The sequence below is a fragment of the Salminus brasiliensis genome, chromosome 16, assembly GCF_030463535.1.
Source record: "Salminus brasiliensis chromosome 16, fSalBra1.hap2, whole genome shotgun sequence".
NCBI lineage: Eukaryota > Metazoa > Chordata > Actinopteri > Characiformes > Bryconidae > Salminus > Salminus brasiliensis.
In genome coordinates, this window is record NC_132893.1 from 34,684,302 (window position 1) to 34,694,856 (window position 10,555).

Below are 10,555 nucleotides of genomic sequence, written 5' to 3' on the forward strand. Positions count from 1 at the left end.
CCACCATAGGTGCATTAAAAAAGGCCTGAAACTGTCCCGGGCATCAGGCAGTGTACTCATAACCATTTGTCTGTAAGGGAGCTTTTAGGGAGCTTCAGATGTCTTGGTCCGTTCACCAGCTAAAATCACAATATTAATTATATTAATTATGCACAAATTAAATAGGAAAAAAAGTGTGAAATTCCCCCTTTGAAGACATAGTTAAAGACACAAAATTAGTCCTGAATTGTGAATTTGCTCCTTTTTTACATCGCTTGAAAACACCAACTGCTCTTTAGATTATGATGAGAAACTATATAGAAATAGAAATTAATAGAATCTCACATTAATGTACATTATTGTTAAAAATTCAGCAATAAATATGTAGTTGTGACTGTGAAACTACGCATAATACGTTTTTTCTTCCTAAAATGTCCGCTAAATTAATATAAAATGTAGAAATTTTATATTTTTTATAAAATGCTCCCAGAATTACAAAATAAAATTCAGTTACAGAAACTAAAGCTTTAATAATCCATCGTTTTGCACAACTGCATTAATACTCATCATATGACTCAGCAAAGGGAAATGCCCTTTGGACACACAGTCAGCAAGTTTACGACTTGTTAATATACACTCAGACGTGTGTGTGCTCACACACACATACATACTTTTTTAAGGTTCAAGCACATTTCTTTCAGATAACAGCTTCACAGGTCCATAGCATGATAAGTCCTCCATGATCTGCTGACTGCAATGGCCCCAGGTTCGATGAGCGGCTGAGCGGGGGGGTGCGTGGAGGTCTTAGGGTTCAGTGCTGTTTGTATGGATGAAGATGATGATGGTTTTATCTTCTTCTGAGAATAACCCCCTCAGTGAAGCTCTGTGACCAGGCTCTCTGGTGTGTTAAGTGTGTGTAGTTAGTTTGGGAGGGCACCAAGAGCAGGTCACTGTAGTTCAGCGTGTCTTAAGAGAGTGTGTGTGTGTGTGTGTGTGTGTGTGTGTGTGTGTGCAGCTTCTTCAGCAGGCTTTAGGGGTTCCTCTCAACATAAGCAGCTTTAGAAACAGATCATCTCCATTAGCATTTAGTTCAGTTCAATTAAATTGAGTTCAGTTCATTTGAAATCAGTTCAGTGTAATTCAGTTCAGTTCAGTGTAATTAAGTTCAGTTCAGTTCAGTGTAATTCAGTTCAGTTCAGTTCGGCGTAATTCAGTTTTGTTCAGTTCAAGTCTGTAATTTAGCTCAGTTAAGTTCAATTCAGTGTAATTCAGTTCAGTTCATTTCAGTTCAGTTCAGTTCAATTCAGTTTAGTTTAGTTCAGTTCAGTCCAGTTTAGTTCAGTTCAGTTCAGTTCAGTTCAGTTCAGTTCAGTTCAATTCAGTTCAGTTCAATTCAGTTTAGTTCAGTTTAGTTCAGTGTAACTCAGTTCAGTTCAGTTCAATTCAGTTCAGTTCAGTTTAGTTCAGTGTAATTCAGTTCAGTTCAATTCAGTATAGATCAGTTCAGTTCAATTCAGTTTAGTTCAGTTTAGTTCAGTGTAATTCAGTTCAGTTCAATTCAGTATAGTTCAGTTCAGTTCAATTCAGTTTTGTTTTTCTGATATCAGTTCAGCTCTATTGAGTGTAATTCAGTTCAGTTCAGTTCAGTTTAGTTCAGTTTAGCTCAGTGTAATTCAGTTCAGTTCAATTCACTATAGTTCAGTTCAGTTCAATTCAGTTTAGTTCAGTTTAGTTCAGTGTAATTCAGTTCAGTTCAATTCAGTATAGTTTAGTTCAGTTCAATTCAGTTTTGTTTTTCTGAAATCAGTTCAGCTCTATTGAGTGTAATTCAGTTCAGTTCAGTTCCATTCAGTTCAGTTGAATTCAGTTCAGTTCCGTTAATATCAGTTCAGTTGAATTCAGTTCAGTTCAGTTCAGTTCAGTTTAGTTGAATTCAGTTCAATTGAATTCAGTTCAGTTCCATTCAGTTGAATTCAGTTTAGTTCAGTTAAATTCAGTTAAATTCAGTTCAGTTGAATTCAGTTCCGTCCACTGCTTTTCAGTTAAGTTCAGTTCAGTTCAGTTCAGTTCAGTTCAATTCAGTTCAGTTCAATTCAGTTTAGTTCAGTTTAGTTCAGTGTAACTCAGTTCAGTTCAGTTCAATTCAGTTCAGTTCAGTTTAGTTCAGTGTAATTCAGTTCAGTTCAATTCAGTATAGTTCAGTTCAGTTCAATTCAGTTTAGTTCAGTTTAGTTCAGTGTAATTCAGTTCAGTTCAATTCAGTATAGTTCAGTTCAGTTCAATTCAGTTTTGTTTTTCTGAAATCAGTTCAGCTCTATTGAGTGTAATTCAGTTCAGTTCAGTTCAGTTTAGTTCAGTTTAGCTCAGTGTAATTCAGTTCAGTTCAATTCACTATAGTTCAGTTCAGTTCAATTCAGTTTAGTTCAGTTTAGTTCAGTGTAATTCAGTTCAGTTCAATTCAGTATAGTTCAGTTCAGTTCAATTCAGTTTTGTTTTTCTGAAATCAGTTCAGCTCTATTGAGTGTAATTCAGTTCAGTTCAGTTCCATTCAGTTCAGTTGAATTCAGTTCAGTTCCGTTAATATCAGTTCAGTTGAATTCAGTTCAGTTCCGTTAATATCAGTTCAGTTGAATTCAGTTCAGTTCAGTTCAGTTTAGTTGAATTCAGTTCAATTGAATTCAGTTCAGTTCCATTCAGTTGAATTCAGTTTAGTTCAGTTAAATTCAGTTAAATTCAGTTCAGTTGAATTCAGTTCCGTCCACTGCTTTTCAGTTAAGTTCAGTTTCAGTGCACTTATGTTAAGTAAAGTTAAGTTCAGTTCAGCTGAATTCAATTAAGCTCAGTTCAGTTCAATTTCATTTATTTCAAATGAGTTCAGCTCCTTTCAGTATAGTTTAGTTGAATTCATTTGAAGCTCAACATTTCATTGTGTATTTTGTAATTTTTAATTCAACAATTAATATTTTGAGTTTATTTGCATCTGTTTAGAAATGATCTTTTCAGTCCAAATCATGTATTCATGCTATTTGACCCTGTATGATCTATGATATTCTTACAGAGCTGATTCATAGTGAACTACAATGGCTGTATAATCCTATAGAAGCTCCTGCAGTTTTAACACCTAAACCTGCAAACTCACTCTTTACTCAACACACCTCCGCTTAATCGCCAGGGGTGTGTACCTGGACCACCAATCAAAATGCAGCTCGAGGGCCATCGCCCATGGGAACACCTAGCATAACAAACCGCTCGCACACAAACACTGGCACCCAGATAACGCAGCACCAGGCCTGTTCAGAGGGTGACAAATACAGTCCTACATTATACACTACTGGGTGACCTCAGGCCTGCGTGGCTTAAAGTGCCGTCCAGTCTCCGGTGCTGCACTTTCCCAACCTCTCAGACACAGATTTGATTTAACAGAGGGGCATTGTGTACATTTATGTAAGGGACATTACTCTAAGAACTGGGTGAAAAGGCACAATGCGACGCTCAGCTGCTCCGGGAACTCAGACTTTAAAGCTCAGTTTATGTATTGCACAGTTGTAGCCTGTGGTATAAGCTGGAAGAATGGCTGCAATCAGACCATCATGTGCCTCAGTGACACTGCCTAATGTGCTCATTTCTGACAGCAGCACTGTTCTGAAGTTCTGTGCTAAGACACTGTATGTATGTGTTGACGTATTATACATGTACTTTTAGTAAACTTCAATATTTTCAATATATAAAATTGGGTATTTGGAATTTTGGTGCCAAGGCTTCCCATATAATGGCATCATTTTCATGTATGATTTGCAGAAATATGTATTCACATTTTTGTTAATTATTGTATTTTTAAAATGTTGATTTTATTCCTGTATTTAAAAATATATATATTGTACATATATTTTTCAATATAATGGAATTTGTACATATGTTTTCCTGCAATATTGGGATATAAGGGGAGGATATATTGGGATATAAGACATATTGAAATTTATTGTGTAGGATATATTTTAGATGTAATATTTTTGGGATTTCTTATATATATGTAATATTTCTATTACATATAATTATATTTTGCACATTGTTTTTTCTATAAATAAATAAACAAAAATAAATCTATCAAACATGGCACTGTTAAAGCATAGACATGTATGGCTGGCAGTGGCTGGCATTATCCATCTGCACCTCTGAAGCAGTTAGACCGTAAGGCCGGTCTAGAGCTGTGAAATTCCCCTCCATAAAAACACAGTTCTGGGTAAATTTACCTTCCCTTCTTTCTTGGACTATAACAATGATTCAAGAAAATAAATACATAAACAAATAAATGAATATACAAAAAGAGATCTGTTAAACATGGCGGAGGCATTGTTAAAGCATAGGCATGTATGGCTGGCAGTGGAACAGGGTCTCTGGTGTTTATTGATGATGTTCTGCTGATAGAAGGAGAAGGGTTGATTCTGAAGTGTATAGAGCTCTACTTTCTGATTCAGTCCTGTGTTGCAAAATTGATAGTACAGTGCTTCACAGTACAGATGGATAACAACCCAAAATTATCCATCTGCACCTCTGAAGCAACCTAAGAGCTTCTTCTTAAAGTATAGAAATGTTGGTGTTTTCACTGACTACCTCCTCACACTTGATGAGCAGCAGTTAGATCGTAGGGCTGGTCTAGAGCTATGAAATTCCCCTCCATAAAAACACAGTTCTGAGTAAATTTACCTTCCTTTCTTTCTCAGACTATAACAATTAGTGAGTAAATGAATAAACAAATTATATTTTTTACAAAAATGAGTAAATAAATATAAAACAAATATACAAAAATAAATCTGTCAAAGTCCTGTGTTGCAAATTTGTCAGTACAGATGGATAACGGCCCAAAATTATCCATCTGAAGACAGCTGCAGTAAAGGCCTGGCTTTGGGTTCCAGACGTCAGGCAGTCATTGACTATAAAAGGTTTTCATCCAAGTATTAAAAATAATCTATATTTATAATTATGATAGCTAGTCCAATTACTTGAGATTGTGTAAATGGAGGGACTGTGTAAAAATGACTGAAAATCCTAAACATTAATAATAATATATGATCATTAAACCTCTAGAATTAATGGTCACCTGACTGTAGGTCTACTTTGTTCCCTGATGTTTTGTTCGTTATAGCTCACTCTCACTTTCATAAAAAGCCAGTACAGTTATACAGTTTAAGCACTAAATAAAATGTTTAAATGGATTTTTCCTGCTTCTCGTTACTGTTTAACAGTAAATCCGGCTCATTGGTGTTCTGGTGTTCTGCGCTCGGTCTGATGTTGTTATGTGAGCACTGTGGGGGTGATGTAAGATTGGAATCCCTGAAGGGTTCACGGACACCTGCTCTTAAATTACTGTACAGATGAACTGAGCATGTTTCAGCCTGTGCTCTGTTTTACTGGAAGGAATAACCCCCAGCTGAATCGTTCACAGCTCCTGCTCACTCGGCAGAGAAGATCACACCATAGATTTTGCAACAAGAAGGTGAAGTTGTTAAAAAACATTCTGGGAAAATGTCTTCCGTGTATGGAATACTGATGTTCGGAAGGGTTATTAAGAGTGTACCTCAGGTTTCAGAAAGCATCCATCACTGCCTCAAGTTGACAAGTTGACACGCTGCATATTTCTACAGGCCTGGATTGATTGAACGCCCGGCCAGAGGTCAGAGGGCTAATTTTCAAAGCCGTTGACGTGCAATAGTAGAAGGATCTTACTGAACCAAGTCCTGGATCTAACAATTCAATCTGTGATACAGTGAGTAATCAGTCTCTAAACAACCAAGAAACTCAAAAAATTAGGTTCCTGTATAAACTTTCCATCCTTTATAACCCTGCTAAAAAACCCTGGTAGCTTGTTCCAGGTGGTCTGAACCAGGGGTGAGCAACTCAGAAGAGTTTGCTGATTTCCCTGCTCTAACAGGCCTACTAAACCTACTCTAGGCCTGTCATGATACAGATGTTAAATCATTGAACAGATGTTAGATCAATGTTAAACTGTCACTGATTAATATTGAAACAACATTGGAATTTTAACAAAACATCAACAGACAACCAAACACCACTCCAATCATCTTTAAAAATAGGTTAAACCAGGCCTTCTTTAACTACAGAAAGGGTCATTCTGTGAAAAGCAGAATATGGGAAAGAAAAGAGTGAAAGAAACTTTGTCAAATATCAAAAATGTCATTTTGCAAATTGGGAACCTTGAGGATTTAATGTAATAGTTGAGAATGTAATAGTTCATGTAATATAACTCAAAACAAAACTACATCAGCTATCCATGTTATATTGTATATTTGTATATACACATGTAGACAAAATTGTTGGTACCCCTCGGTTAATGAAAGAAAAACCCATAATGGTCACAGAAATAACTTGAATCTGACAAAAGTAAAAAAGTAATAATAAATGCTATGAAAATTAACCAGTGAAAGTCAGACATTGCTTTTTAAACATGCTTCAACAGAATTATAAAAAAAAAATAAACTCATGAAACAGGCCAGCAAAGCAGCCCCAGAACATGACAGAGCCTCCTCCATGTTTCACAGAAGGGACAGTGATCTTTTCCTGATATGCTTCATTTTTCCATCTGTGAACATAGAGCTGATGTGCCTTGGCAAAATGTTCAATTTTTGTCTCATCTGTCCATAGGACATTCTCCCAGAAGCTTTGGGGCTTGTCAAATCAAATCAAATCAAATCAAATCAAATTTTATTTGTCACATACATAGTCATACACAGTATAACTTGCAGTGAAATGCTTTTATGACAGTCTGCCCACATCAAGCTATACAATAAGATCTACATTTAAACTTAACTAAACCTTAACTTAATGAAGTAAAGTGCAAAAGTGCAAAAGAAAAATTAAATAAAAAAATAAAAATAGAATAAGTTACATTTAAGTTAAAAAATAAAATATAAAAATATGAAAATATAGAAATATAGAAATATAAGCAAAAAAAATAAAAATACAAATATATATACACAGATGAAATAGTGAGTGTCTGTGTGTATATATATATATATATATATATATATATATATATATATATATATATATGTACATATTTATCTGTATGTGAGTGTATGTGTGAGTTAAAAAGAAATATTTTCGTTATTGTCCGTAGTGTGTTTTCCGCGAGCCATGGTTGTGTATTGTAGTGAGTGAGGGTCCAGTTTGTGTATGTAGATACTTTAATTTAGTGTCCTAGTCCCTGTCCCCATTCAGGGCACGGATGGCTTGTGGAAAGAGTCAACAGGTAGTTTGGCAAATTTCAGTCTGGCTTTTTTATGATTTGTTTTCAACAATGGTGTCCTCCTTGGTCGTCTCCCATGAAGTCCACTTTGGCTCAAACAATCACAGATGGTGTGATCTGACACTGATGTTCCTTGATCTTGAAGTTCACCTTTAATCTCTTTAGAAGTTTTTCTGGGCTCTTTTGTTATTATTCGTATTTTCCGTCTCTTTTGATTTGTCATTTTTTTTCCTCCTGAGGCCACGTCCAGGGAGGTTGGCTACAGTCCCATGGATCTTAAATTTCTGAATAATATGTGCAGCTGTAGTCACAGGAACATCCAGCTGCTTGGAGATGATCTTATAACCTTTACCTTTAATGTGCTTGTCTATAATTTTCTTTCTAATCTCCTGAGACTCTTTCCTTCTCTTCCTCTGGTCCATGTTGAGTGTGGTACACACCATGTCACCAAACAGCACAGTGACTACCTGTAGCCCTATATATAAGCCCACTGACTGATTACAAGATTGTAGACACCTGTGATGCTAATTAGTGGACACACCTTGATTTAACATGTCCCTTTGGTCACATTATTTTCAGGGGTACCATCATTTCTGTCCAGGCCTGTTTAATGAGTTTACTTTTTAAAATAATTCTGTTGAAGCAATGGTTCAAAATCAATGTCTGATTTTCATTTGTTGCTTTTCATAAAATTTTTCATAAAATTTTCCTTTATTACTTTTGTCAGATTCAAGTTATTTCTGTGACCATTGTGGGTTTTTCTTTCATTAACCGAGGGGTACCAACAATTTCGTCAATGTGTGTATACCCTATACTTGGAAACCAGTTATTTTGAGACTTGAGGACTTTTGCAAGATGTCTTGCAAAATGCAAATTGGGAACCTTGAGAATTAAAGCTATTAGGGCTAAGTTTATGTAATTGAACTAAAAACCACAATCATTTGCTAAACTACATCAGATACCTAAACTACATCAGATATCCATGGTTCACCCTGCATGAGGCTGTTCCTCACGTTCCCCTCTGTTAGTGTTCATGCCCTCAGTTCATGTTCCAGATCAGGAGGTGCAGAACTTATCTGGAGACCTGTTCCACCTAAGCAATCTGGAGCACAGCAGAGCCTCCAGCACATTCAGGGCAGAAAAGTAATTACTGCCTTAAAAAGCTTCTCCAAAAAGCCTGACGATACGAAACAGTTCAAAGATTTTACAACTTTGCTTAAACCATTAAAGTCAGACATCATTAAAACACAACGTTGCCTGGCTAGTTAAATTTCCCTCATGATCATTCAAACTGTGCTCTACACCCTAAAGATATCTAGCTCCCCAGGCTTATGATGGAGAGGATAAGCTAGTGTATACACTGCACTAGCCTGACATGATCTGAGCAGTAAAAGTAGCTGAAGACACAGCCAGTGCTAAAATCTTCACTGTTATATTAAGGTAATTTAGCTGATATTTTAAAATTGATTACATTTCAGTTGTAACTGATGTGTATTACCAGTAATCAATCAGACATTGAAAAATGTTATGTTAGGAAAATTTTTCAAACCTCCTTTTGGGTCTGTTGGAATTGCTAGAGTGAGCTGGCGCATCCTCCAGGTCAACGTTCATCAATACTTTACCGTTGATCCAGCATAGTACTGATCAACATTTCTAACTCAACCAAAATGATCATTCTGATCAAAAATCAAGGAAGTGCTAAATAATATTATCGTCATTTAAGACTTTAAGATCATTTTATGAATGAAAATATACAATGAAAATATAATAGCATATAATGCAAAGAGCAAAACACTTTTCATTATTATTTATTTATAGGTTTTATTTCTAATGTATACTTTTTTAATATCTTACCTTTAAAAAATGCATAAATAAAAGAAAACCCCATCTTTTCCCCATTTTATCTGATTTCCCCCATTTTCTCCCCAAAAACCCATACATAGTCTTCCCCCACATCGCATGCAATGCCCCCAGTAAGGGCGAATTAGCACACGCCCCCTCTGGCACGTGCGCAGTCAAGCCGCTCATTTTCTGAACTTTTGCCAAAGCAACATCACCGGGCAACCAACACGCCTGGAGGGAAGCACTGCATACCCACCAGCCCGCAGACGCCAGTGACAGCCAGCACCGCAGCAAAGCGATTTGGAGAGAGAGCGCCATCTACCCACCCTGGAAAGAGCAAGGCCAATTGTGCTCTATCTGGGACCTGGCTGCCGATGGCTAGCAGCATGCCCGAGTGTCAGACCAACGATCCTCTGAGCATTGTGACAGGGACTTAGTCCGCTGGACCACCCAAAAACATACCAGGCCATTCATTAAAGCATTAATGGGTTCTCTTCCTCGCTAAGAAAACACAATGGTGATGTCAAGGTCAGCAAAAATGACTGGATTCATGTCCATATATTAAAGAAAATCTGGCTCTCCAGGACTGGAGTTGCCCACCACTGGTCTAAACTGATAATCCCAGTGAAAATATACCCTGTACTCGGAAACCAGTTAGTTTGAGAGACAACTTCCTTTATCTCATGACTCTTTACAATGGAGCGCTGAGGCCTTGCTGGGATTTGAACTGATGACCTCCTCACACTTGATGAAGAGCAGCAGTTAGACTGTAGGGCCGGTCTAGAGTTGTGAAACTACACTACATAAAAACACAGTTCTGAGTAAATTTACCTTCCCTTCTTTCTCAGACTCAGAAATGTACACGGCCTCAGAGCTCTAGAGTGGAGCGACTGTCTAACTACCTGCAGGTCAAGAGATTCAGGAAATCCTAAGTTCAATTCCCATCAACACCACAACCCTCCACAGTCAGGAGTCTCAAAATAGGAAGGCCTCACCCCCAGTGTGATAGGGGGTGGATTTCAACATGCAGATGGAAATAAACAGTAAACAGATTGAGGGGGTGGAGCCCCATTGTTTCCATATAAATGAGAGTATGTATTGTCACAGTTAGACCAAGAGATCAAGAGAGTTGTTAAGTGCTTGCTAGGTGGTTGCCATGGTTTCGCTAAGTGTTTGCAAAGTGGATGCAAGGTGGTTGCTATGGTGTTGCTAAGTGGTTGCAAGGTGGTTGAAATTATGTTGAAAAGTGCTAGCTGTGATATCCCAGGTTGTTGCTATGGTCTTGCAAAGTGGTTGCTAAGAGTTTGTTTGGTAATTGCAATGGTGTTGTTAAGCGGTTGCAAGGTGGTTGTTATGGTGTTGCTAAGTGGTTGCAAAGTGGTTGAAATGATATTGAAAAGTGCTCGCTGTGATCCCAGGTTGTTGCTATGGTCTTGCAAAGTGGTTGCTATGAGTTGGTTTGGTGGTTGC